The following is a 12,500-nucleotide window of genomic DNA, read 5'->3' as shown; positions in this document are numbered from 1 at the left end:
CTTCAGCTCAAAGTCCTCCTCATCTCCACGTCCACACAACAACACCTTGAAATCATCATTACTCTCAACTTTGGCCTGTTGCACTAAATCCCCAAATTCCCTATTAAATACCCCTGGAACTATTTCAAAAATATCTTCAATCTTCTTACACCCCTGCAAATAGGAAGAATAAGCCTTTTTAAGTTTTGGTCCCACTGGAACGACAAGGTCAGCATATTTGCAAAGACCAACCTCACCCCAGTGCTTCTGTTCACCCCTTGAAGTAGGATTATCATAACCCTTATATTTGCTGAGGTCTTCTGGAGCAGTATGCACCATGTGCACCCATTTACAATTTTGGAATTGTGGAAAACGTTTTATGATGTTAACTTGCCGGCCAAGTTTCACACCATGGCCAACAACAACATCTATTGTGTGATCTTGAGGTGGGAAGCCCAACCAGTCAAGAGGTTCACTGAAGCCTGGTTGTTGCCCTGCATCAAGAACATTGATCCCAAAATTTTGGGCTTCCTTTTTTTCTTCATCTTTGCAAGCACCCTCTGGGACCAACACAGAAACTCTAACATTTGGCTGTTGTGACAGATGAATTGCAAGCTCTCTGTTTAATGTTGACAATCCCCCAGCCAAAGAATTCCATTCACTCCCTAAAAGAGTAATGTCCAGTGCTTTCTTGCTTTGGGAAAAAATCTCCTCTGCTTCTACAGATACTCCTCCTTGTGACATGATTTCAATTATTGCAATTGACAGACAACTGAAATGGTTAACAATGAATATAAACACTGAGTATTAACAGCGATTACCATATTTTACAGCCAAACGCTCACCCCGATATAAATCAAGGTAATTTTGGCAAAGTAATGTTTAGAAAGTCAGTGCTTAGTGGTGCATGGGCAATGGACAAGTTATGTTTGCAAAATTTGCCTAATATTTACTTTCTACACTACACAAACAAAGAATAGAATAAAGATAATTTGATCACAACTCTTTGTCATTATCCAAACATGGAGGTTTATGGGTTAAAATAAAACACTGACCGACAGCTTAGACTTGATATTAATGAGCACTGAAAGCCCAACTAACATTACATAAAAAAATGTAGGTATACAGTGTATCTCTTACCAATCCAGTAAGTGCCAGTACAGTAAAAACCTTTCTTTTTAATTCAAAAATTGCACATGCTTATCAAATATCCTGACCTACACTGTACATGTAACACACAGGTGCAAGGACTCTTACTGCAGTGCCCTGGACCATAATAACAGCTACATGTACCTGTCAGTAACTTTAACACATACGACTAATTGTCTACTAATTAAAGTTTTCCATGCGGAGCATGTGAGGGAGGCGTGGTGGCCTCATGGTTAGTGTGTTCGACTCCGGAGCGAGTGGTCTGGGTTTGGGCCCTGGCTGGGGACATTGTGCTGTGTTCTTGGGAAAGACACTTAACTCTCACGGTGCCTCTCTCAACCCAGGTGTATAAATGGGTACTGGTGAATTTAATGCTGGGGGTAGCCTTGCAATAGACTAGGATCCCATCCAGGGGGGAGTAGAAATACTCCTTGTCACTTCATGCTACAGAAACCAGGGATAGGGTCTGGCATGTTGGGCCACTGTCTCTTAAGCAGACTTTAATATGCAGAGCATGTGAAAGTGGCATTGTGGTTGCTGCAAGGAGAGGCTGTATGATTGTTTGTGGGCTGGACTTGAAATCCAGAGTTTCTGTCTCCAGCCTCACTCAGACCACTGACTGAAGTAGTTTTGGGTTGTCCCTGTTCAGTTTTGCAGCTGCTCTTGTAAATAGCCAACTGGTCTGTCTCCCGCCAGTTGGGATTCTATTTAAAACAAGTGTTGTAATATTATTGTTTAATATTTCATTGACCCTGAAAAGCCCCTGAGGAGAGCAGACAGTTATGTGCAGGCATTTAAATGCTCTGACTTGCTTGTTTGTGCCAAACTAAAGAGATCAATCAAAGATGCAATAGAAATTAAAGTATATGCTAAGCTTAAATGGCCACCAACCCACTAAGTGATCATGCAACACACTGCATGTACATGTACTTTTTGTTGTGTTTGTGAGCATGCTTACTGGAAGACCTGCACTCATACTTGTACTTTATTGCAAGTGCCCCTTCCCTTGACAGCTGTCCCAGGCTAAATTTAAAGGAATCTCATGACTTATCCAGGCCTTCTGATATTACGCGATGGTGCGATTTCGCACAATCGACCTCAAATCGCATCCGATCGCACAATTCACGAAAAATCGCATAATTCACAAAAGGACGCACAAAAGTCATAAACTGAAACATAAATCAAGACGTTTCTTAGAAATTCCTGCATAAATACGCCATTTTTAAGATGATTTATCTTGGAAAAAGGCTAAAAAACCTTTGTCACCTTCGATTTAGTAAACATTCGAAGTTCAAGGCTTTTTTTTTCATGTCGGGGACCTGGTACGAGTCTCCTTCTATTGGTGCAACACAAACACGTTCTTATATACACACCACTGAAATGACACAGTTGCCTTCTCTTATAGAAGAGATTTGTGAAAAATAAGCGAAGTTGTAAGTTTTTCGGCAAAATGTAGTTTCTTTCGTTGAAAACTGATAAAAACTTACTCATGGATAAGTTTGTTGTGAAAATGCTCGCTTTTTCTTCGACGAAGAAGGAAGTTCCCACATTCCGCCCAATCTGACAGCTCACGATCGAGCAAGAAAGTACCTCACAGGTACGCTCCACGTGGACGATGGACTGATGTTTTTCTCGTCGTGCAATATTAGGGCCTTATATCCGAGAGAAAATAAGCCGCGGCTTACTCTGGCCACGGTGTACAAAATACGCAAAAGGAACTATCTATACGAATATATATTCCCAGGTCAATATAAGCCGCGGCTTGAAAAAGACGTGAACGTAGATTTTGTACCATTTATACGGGTTGAACATTCCAGTCTTCTGTAAGCCGCGGCCAGAGAAAGCCGCGGCTTATTTTCTCTCGTATAAATGGGGGTATGGCCCTATTGTGATTGACCATCTTCGGAAGTTCGTGGTTGACGAGCACCTTGATCATTCATTTGGCATGTTGGCTGTGTCCTTTCAACTTTTAACGTGGTGCACAGGTAGTGCAGAAGACCTCAGTTTTTCTATTTATTCCAACTAATGTCGATCAAAATGTCTTTAGGGCAGCAAAAAAGTGTTTTTCTTAACCTAAAACCTTATAAAACAAGCTCAAAATTGCTGAGAAAAAAATCGCATAATTTACATAATTTATCGCATAATTGGCCTTTCTAATCGCACAATCTGCCCTGAAAAAATCGCATAATTTGCATTTTTTAATCGCACCCTGTCAGAAGGCCTGCTTATCATAATTAAATAACATAAAATGAAAATTAGGGCCATCTAACCCTTGGGGTAACGTAGCAGCTCTCATAACATATAAGCGATTGGCTTGCTACCCAAGCCAAAAACAAGACTAAAACAATTGAAACAATGACTTAGACTTAAAAACAACAGAAGCTACTTAAAATACCAAACAATAGCAAGAGATACATGTATACAAAAATTTGGTTTTATTAACAGAGTTGATAATGTAAATTGGCCACCGTACAGAGATTCTATAAGCTGATGTTTCGAGCGTTAGCTGTTTGTCAGAGCGAGTCGAGGAATTGTGGGTTACGTGTAGTTTTTAAAGTGGAGTAGGAGTTATGCTATTGGTGGTAACATGGCAACGTGAAAAATAGGAATATATTAGTTAAATGAAAAGCGTTCGTTAATACCGTGAGGATTAAGGGTGCCGATTTGAAAGATGAATTTTTGTTCCAGATTCTTGCAGCTTTCCGTCATACCTTAGATGTAGGGAAAGGCCGCAGATAGCCATGTGTTTTTTGGAGTGGTTAGGCAGATTAAAATGGCGAGCGACTGGCTTGGATGCATCCTTGTCAATCTTCTCAACATCGCGAAGGTGTTTGCCGAATCGGCCACCTAGTCACCTAGCAAGAGCTGCTACACTACTGAACCCTTGAAACACACCCCAAGTACACGTAAATATAAGGGCCATAATTAGGTCTCAATAAAGTATTAAGAAATCAGAAGCTTAAGGATACATTAGCGTGTACCTTTGTAGTTGCTTTGCTTCATCTGTGATGTTCAACTTCTTCTAATACCAAGTACATGAAACTTCTCACAGTCTCACAAATCTGAATGAAGCATAGTGAGAGAAACTTTGATGAGCTCTCGCTTGATCTTTCTCTGAGAGACTCTCACTATAAAATAGATCGGTAGAGGAACATTTTAGCAGGAGGAAATGTCAAGTAAGTTTTAAATAACTTTACATAATTGATACTGCTCAAGAAGCAAACAAGTTGTTATGTACATCCGCCTGGTTGAAAATACTCGTACATGTACCTCATGAAGGGCAAATGCAAGACAAATTGGTAAACAGCTCTTGATTTTCAAATTATCACAAGCAATACATTTGACAACGGAAAGATCAGTTATCCAGCGCTTTTCTTGGTAAAATGACAACTCCCTCACAAATCGTCCCTGGGTCTATCGCGTCTCAAGGGAAATCATCACATGATGATGATGATCAACTTTATTTATGTGTCGAGAATCTCTAGCGCAGAGCACTGGAATTGGTGACACAAAAACCGGAAGAAACTTGAGGGACACCATTTCCAAAAATCGTTGCCAAAATGAAAATCAAAGGAGCTAAGTATACCTTCTAGGGTAGCCTTAACAATCCCTGCTAGGTTTGTTGCCAAGGGATAAGCACACCTCTAGTTGAAGGAAAGGCGCCTCCAGAACCAATGAGCCGTACGATGGAGCTGAGGGCGATGTGCTTTGCATCTGAAGATCGCATTAATTAGAATAATCCTGCAGAATTCTGACACCCCTCAAATCTCAAAATGCGCTCTTTTTTTTGTTCCCTTTTGTTCCTGTTCCAATCTGCTTTAAATTTGCCGGTTTTACACCAGCTACACGTACACTCAACCCTGGTTCCTACAGTACCAGAACTTCGGAGCTTCTCGTTTGACTTGTGACTTGACAGACTTTAACTTTTCTTGATTGATGTTGGCGGCTGGGCTCTGGGAACGAGGAGTATTTCATTGTCATCCCCAGAGCCGCCCGGCCCACTTAGCCCATCAGGACCCTGGGTTGTGTATGGCAAGAGCCAATTACAGCAATTTTCAATTTTAGATGAAATTCAATTTTATTTCAATGAGCCCCTTAGACCTTTAATTGTCTGTGTTTTATACAAAGTCCGCGGTCCGTAGTCCATAGTCCATATTCCACACACCACATTTTCTGCTTCTCTGCTGTCTACTCATTGAATTGAATTTGAAACTCGGTATTAAATATTGCTACAATAGCCCACTAATTCAGTCCTAAACAAAAACATCATCTCGAGGCTCTGGGGAATAAACTCCTACAAATCCTTAGGGACTGTGCAATAATTATCAGGAAGGGGGGGGTCCTAAAATGAGCTTCACCAAAGGAAAAATTAGATAGGTCCCCCCCTCCAGCAGCGTCAAGATTAGCTGTGACCCCCCCCCCCCCCTCACGTTCTCTCAAAATTATGATGTGCGCCCCCCCCCCCCCTCTCTAACCCGTACCTTTAGATATTGAAAAACTTGAGAACAGATACCAATATCTTTTATCCGACAACCCTGCTTGTGCAGGAAGGTTTCTCCGAGAGGATTCCAAGCCAGCTCCCCATGATAACAGCAACATCAGACGTTGCAAACAAGAGGCAAATGATATCCAGGACAAGCTTAATGCTGTCGTAACCACGTTAGAAAAACACTGAAGACTGGCCTCAGCTGTTTACACAATTTTAATGCTGAACAACGTCATTCAATAAAGTCTCAGGTCGGTTTAAACGTTCTGCATCTTGTAGAAGACCTGGATAGGGTGATGGCTAAATATAAAGCGACATTTCCTATTGGTGCCAAATCTAAAGCATCCAAATCAAGAAAAAAGAAGGAACACAAGAAAAAAAGGGAGAAGAAGAGGATTGCTGCCTCAGACAGCCGTAGGACCCGAACGTGTATAATTTTTCGGTCTTTGGGAGGTGACCCCATTGATTACAACTATGAAACAGAAGTATGTGGCATTCCTCAGCTAGAGACTGTAGACCTAGAAACCCTCTCGCTGTTTAAATCAAGAACAGACCTGGCATGTCTGCGGGACCTCTTAAATACCAAATGTTTTATTGGCAAAGCTCACAACGTGGTTTGTGACTTCTGTGCATGAGCGATTGTTTCAATCTATCATATGTTGACATTCTAAATAAGTTAAAGCATGTGTTTATGTTGATGCAATATTTAGACATTATGGATAGTCAAAGGCGTGGCATCTGTCTATTTGGAAAATGTTTATTTATTCGTTATCGAATTTGTGAAATTTAATTAAGACCCCCCCTCAACTTACTTGAGAAATCTAATGTAGAGCCCCCCCCCCTCCTTTCCATTATTTTAACTTAAGGCCCCCCCCTCTGGTTTTAGGGCCCCCCCCCTCCTGATAATTATTGCACAGTCCCTTATATTTATTCCCCAAAGCCTCGAAATGATGGACCATAATAACAGCTACCAGTAACTTTAAAATGAAAAGCACGTGCGACTAATTGTCTACTCATAAACGTTTTCCATGCGGAGAACGCGAGGGAGGCGCGGTGGCCTCATGGTTAGTGTGATCGACTCCGGAGCGAGTGGTCCGAGTTCGGGTCCTGGCCGCGTTGTGTTCTTATGCTCTCTCCACCCAGGGGTATAAATGGTACTTGCGAAATTAAAGCTTGGGGGTAACTCTGCGATGGACTGGCATCATGGAAACTGGGATAAGCTCAAGCCTAATGGCTTTCTGGCTCTTATGCAGAGACTTTCGAAATGTTTTTGTTTAGAGCTGAATTTGAATATATCGAAAGTGGCCTATTGCCTTGCCATAGTTGTGCCTCAGTCTCGTTTCCTTTTGTCAGTTGCTGAGGGACAAAGCCTGAAACCCAGATATATTTTCTAAACTACAATAGCTTGAGAAAATACATGCTGTTATGGTGTGTCAGCTTACTGTTTTTTGTTGATTCTTTGACAGTTCGATTAGCCATTATCATTTTAATTTTTCATACCTTGGGCTGCCTGTGGTATGTAAGGCAACGAAGTGTCAAAAGTAAATTCGTTAGGAATGACGGCCCTCTGGTGGGAAATTGCAAAGACATACGAGAAGCCTCTTGTTGTTTTGCGGGAAAATCGGCAGCAACCTTTGGATGGCTTCCGAGAAAATGTCTGCGGTACGCAGTTTAACAGATATTTGCTTTCTACACGTTTATATTCGAAATAGGCATTGTTTCCTTACCCCCTTTGCAATTGCGTTCTTGTGACGTAACGTGCACAAGCCTTGTTATATAAACTACATCGTAATATTATTCGGTTCTTCGGTCCTCGAACGCGCAGAGTACTACACGCCACACAAGTTAATTTTTGTTCGTAATTATTATTCATTATTATCTTATGTTTATGTCCTCCATTCCGCCACGGCACGTTTCCCCCCCCCCCCCCCAATTAGCATTTATTATTGTTATTCTTATTACTACTACTACTACTATTATTATTATTATTATTGTTATTATTATTATTATTATTATCGTTGTTGTTGTTGTTGTTCCTTTTACGCAATGTGTTTTATGCAGCTTAGATTTGCTATAATATAGTTTAGATTTTCTATATTGTTCAGGTATTCATTGATAGTAGCAATCACTGGTTGCATTCGATTTTCGCCGTGCTGATCAGCTTTATTGCTTCCAAGCTTTAGTCAGTAATGTTATCGCCTGACAACAACAATTACAACGATTTTCATTTAATTAATAAGTGATAAGTAATTTCCCTTTATAAGTTGTAGTAATAACATTTTACACCTAAACGTTGACGTGTAATAAACTGCATTATGGTTTCACCCTCGCGGACCGTAATCAATATTCTCCATGAAATCCTTGTTTTGCTTTATTTCTTGTGTTAGTGCAGAAGTTCTCAAACCGATTGTCCATTCGCACTGTCACGCCATTGCGTGACATTTGCGAGAACCTGGGTCCACAGCTATCCCATGATGCCACACACTTTCACGTTGCATTCTAGTGGAAAATGATTGCGCCTTTAGCATCGTGGTTACCTTCGTGGTCTGCGATGCATGACGTGTGCGTGACATGGGCGAAAAAATGCGCAGTAGCAAGGGGCGCGAACCTCCTTATTAAAGAGGTTGTTTAAAGGTCTCAAAAGCCTATGAAAGTACCAAAGCATAAACATTTTGCTAGGAAACAATATATTACCCTCTTCAGCTTGTGCGTTTTGTTTTTCCCATTTCAGGCCACGTGAGAACAGTGTCTTTCAAATGTTGTCCTATGCACCCGGTTATTTACGAGTAACTTATGTAACTAGACGCTCCATGAGCGTACACTGGGTTGCCTGTGGTACGTGTTACCCAAGAACAGAAGGCACTGAGGTGGGTGGTATTGAACTGCAGCGTTCCACTTAAAGTGGTACTATGATCAAAATATCATTTCCTTTTTTTTTTCAGATTTTAAAAGCGTGTTTGCTTAACACCTAACTGGCAAAATTTTGAGATTTGAGTTTTATCCAAAGGCTGTTTATTTTGAGTGTAAGTTTTGGATTTCACGGTCCGCCATTACTCACGTTCAAAACTGGCCGATTGGACCTCAGAGGGTTGGATCTAGAGAAAATGACGTCATTTACTCACTAGCTTAAAATTTCAGCGTGTAAACGCAATTTATTACATATGCAAAACACGGGTTTAAAAGTCTGAAAACCCGAAACTCCCGTGCTGCATATTAATTCGGCCGCGTACACACGCATTGCATTCTTAAAATAGTGAGGCTTTGACGTCATTTTCTCCTCGACCCAGCTCTCTCAAGATTTTAAAGTTAGTAATGGCGGACCAATAAATAAGAAAATTCCACTTAAAATAAACAGGTGTCTTTTTAAAATCAGAACTTAAAACTTGGGTCAGTTAGTGTTTAGTTAACATAGTTTTGAAATCCAAAGAAAAAAACAGAATTGTTTTTTTGGTCGTAGTACCACTTTAATTTTTTCAAGTGGGAGGTCATTAAGACCATTTGAGGGGTCACCCAGACGTCGTGCCAGCAGAGGCTCTTTGGCTCACACGTTCACACGTTAAATTATTTTGTAATGTCAGGAGCCCATCTGGAGCCTACAACTCTACTGTGTTCGTGCCATGGCGTTTTCACAAGTAAGGTTATTTTTAGATTGAATTTCGCGCTAATTAGACTCCCACAGGAGCCCGATGACCAATTACAAGAAATTAAGCTGACGTCATAGGGTCACCGAACCGAAACCGCCTTTGTTTTTTGACCTAATTCGCGGGAAGGGCTAGTCTAAAAATAAACCTACTTGTGAAAACGCCTTTTCAAAGACGCTGTATGGAAGTTGCACGCTCCAGATGGGCTCCTGGTAATGTACTATCCCATTTTGAGGTCTTGCTTTGGTAATAAATTCAGTTCAAAGATAACAAAACACGTTCTTGAGTGAAACTCATTCTTTCTTCTTTAAAGGGGCTATGCCACGCAAAATGATATAATTCCATGATTCGCAAAATGCCCAAAAAGTAGAATGAAACATTAATTGCAATAACTACTTAAAACTGTTGAACAACATAACAGAAAAAAGGAGAGAGACGTATGGATGAACACAAATGAACAAGATCATCAAACGGATTCTGCACCTATCAATGTTAAGCGCGAGGGAGGAGGGGTTGGGCTAACCACGGGAGTTTGATCGTGAGGTCAGTCCCCAGGGTAGAGATTTTGATCGTACGCGACGTCCCAAGAGTAGCGATTTTGATCGTGCGAAGGACATTTGACTACCTTCACTTGCCGCCGGGTGGGGATTTTGACCAATTACTTTGTCCCAGGGGTGGGGAATTTGAATTTCTTGATTAAAATGTCAAAATCCCCACCCCATGCCTTCCCCACTTTCCTCGGCCTTAACATTGTTGATAGGTGCATTACATTTGGGTAATTTTGAAAAAGGTCGGCACGACGTTTTCAAGTTTATGAGAAATAGCTTGGATAAGGGTCGTCTTTTTTCTCAGAATCATTTCGTTTGTGATGTAACGATAATTTTATCGGTAATGGAATTCCACATTTCCATTTTCGAGTCTTCAACTCGTGATTAACTAATTAAAGATTTCCCTGCGCCAATAAAGAGGAAAAACTGCGTTAACTCGAAGGTTTAATAAACGACAACTAGAACCGAAAAACGAGCACGAGGAACAGACATACAGACTAGCCTGCGCAGCCGCTGACAACCGCTGAGTATAACGTAAATAACGTAGTGGCGTGGTTGCCTCCTAGCACTCTCCGTAGCACCTAGGCACAGAGGTAAACGAAATATGCGTGCAAAGTAAACGACTAACTATGGAAACTTACAGAGGCTGAACTAGAAAAACGACACTGAAAGCGAACCCGAAACTAAACTGGTATACGCACAACGGGTGCAGTCTCTGGTCCCTTAGATTTGTCCTTCTAAATGTAGCGAGTTAAATAAAATTACCACAGGAAGGTGAAAGGGCACGGACTAGTGTTACTAGAAAGAACGCAAAAGCCGAGCACACTACTTTAAGTCCCAGTCCTGATTTTGCCAAAACGGGGCGCTTCGATGACGGCCAGACCTCCTGGGAGGAACAACAGCAGCAGACTCGAGTGGGGCACGCGAAAGAACCGAGCACTCTAGAGAAGAGGATGGGGTGCAGGGTGGTGGGACAATGGCTGGAGGTACTGGAGGAAGTTCCTGAACGGGATCAACATCGTGCACGGGTTGCGGATCCGTGGGTTGTTCATAGGCGGGAGTCTGAGTAACCACTGGAGAAGGTGCAGGAACAGTGGACTGTCTTGGAGGTAGACTAACGGGGTCAGCATCATCATCAGAGTCAAATGGGGAAGGCTTAAGAAGGCCACGAATGGGGCCCTGCGGGGACAGAGCTAAAACTGTCGGAGCCACTGGATAACATTCAGACATAGGCACGAAGTAGAGTTTGCTGCGAAACTGGGAGGTGGTGAACTTCAGGAGCTCGCAATAGAGGTCCTCACGAACGCAGACGACAAGGTATTTCTCACTGGCTTTGAACTTGTCTCGGTCACCTTTCAAGAAAACTAAGTCGCCGACAGAGACAGCAGCTGAGGGTCGGTTGGTACGGCCACGAGCCTTAGACTTTGCGCTGGATGCGTGATTCTGCTGGCGGGAGTAATTCTGACTAAGGATGAGGTGTCTGTCAACTATGGGAAGCTGTTCGCCAGTTAGCTGGTCGCGTTTGGTCCAGACCTCCCGCGCCGAGAGGCCATCACGCCGGATGCGGGAGTTTGTGTTTGCCGTGGCTAGGGCGAGAGTGACGTCAGACACAGGTCCTCTCTGAGGAGCTCTAAACCAAGCTCCTCAATGGCACGCTCTGCGACGGGATTCTTGTTTGGATTCTTGACCCTACTGATCTCCAAGGTAATTCCGTGGGAGAGGAGAATTGGGTCGGAGGCAAGTGCACAGAAACCAGGGGCAGGATCAACACGGACTGTCACACCGCCATCGTGTAAGGAACGCAGCTGGGAACATAAGACTATGAGGGCGTTGCGGAGATCCTCATGTTTCTCGCGCTTGACAAGGGTGGTTAAAGTGTACGAGGAAACAGTCTCTCTTAGTACGAGGATTAATTGTCGGTGACGTCGGGCAACATCAGCAGCGAATGAGACGCCAATGGACCGAGGAGCTTCCACGCTTGACTGGGGCTGAAAGTGTTTAGGGATTGACTTCACGGACTCACAGATGTGACAGGAAGAAGATACAAGGTCGATGGCCTTGTCAACGTCTAGAGCGAAGAAGTATCGGCTGAAGAGACGCTTTGTTTGGTACTTTGACGGGTGGCTAAACTGGATGTGAAGAGCTGTTAATAGGCCATCTAAGACGGAGAGAGGGACAACCAGGCGCTCACGAGGGGGTTGGAAGGGTTGATGGTCTCGCACAACAAGAAGGCCGTCAGCGGCGATTACGAAATCCTTAAGGTAGCGTTTCACATCAATAATTTTGGTGGCCTTCTTAGAGCGTCGGGTACCTTGGCTAAAGTGTGAGTGTGTTCTCCGGAGGTGAGGACACTCCAGCTGGGTAGCCTGCCAGGCAGCACGGCTATTGAAGGGCATCTTGGCAGACCCTTGAAGGACATCACTAACAGAGAGGCTGCGAACAACGGAATCCTCGAGTTCGACGATGAATTTGCAAATTTGGCAAGTAGAGTCCAAACATTCCTTGGGGTGACGGCTTGCAAAATCGGAGGGTAGGTTCTCAACTCCGGCGATATGACGTATGTGGACAGAATAGCGGCTGACTGTTGACAGGAAGGTGGTGACCCTTGAGCTGGCTGAGAATTCTCCTCTCTGGAGCTTTTCATAAGCCTGAACACAAGGTCTGCTGTCGGTGAGTACCTCGGTTGTGTGTGGGGAT

General features: G+C 42.9%; 1 protein-coding gene across 5 annotated transcripts in view; it reads right to left on the bottom strand.

The window, feature by feature from the left end:
- LOC138037613 (uncharacterized) overlaps positions 1-5,063 on the bottom strand; it is a 119,432-nt gene extending 114,369 nt beyond the window's left edge. For 4 of the 5 annotated variants that reach the window (XM_068883517.1, XM_068883529.1, XM_068883534.1 and 1 more), the window contains exons 1-2: positions 4,715-5,063; positions 4,110-4,256 (exon numbers count right to left, since the gene is read on the bottom strand). The gene's annotated coding sequence lies outside the window, so the exon portion shown is untranslated. The remainder of the gene's footprint in view (positions 1-4,109; positions 4,257-4,714) is intronic. The other variant, XM_068883526.1, reaches the window with a different exon arrangement.
- Between the last annotated feature and the right edge of the window lie 7,437 nt (positions 5,064-12,500).

This window comes from Montipora capricornis, chromosome 1 (assembly GCF_036669925.1).
Source record: "Montipora capricornis isolate CH-2021 chromosome 1, ASM3666992v2, whole genome shotgun sequence".
NCBI classification, from domain to species: domain Eukaryota; kingdom Metazoa; phylum Cnidaria; class Anthozoa; order Scleractinia; family Acroporidae; genus Montipora; species Montipora capricornis.
The sequence above is the reverse complement of the archived record's forward strand: the minus strand, read 5'-3'. Positions and strand labels throughout refer to the sequence as shown.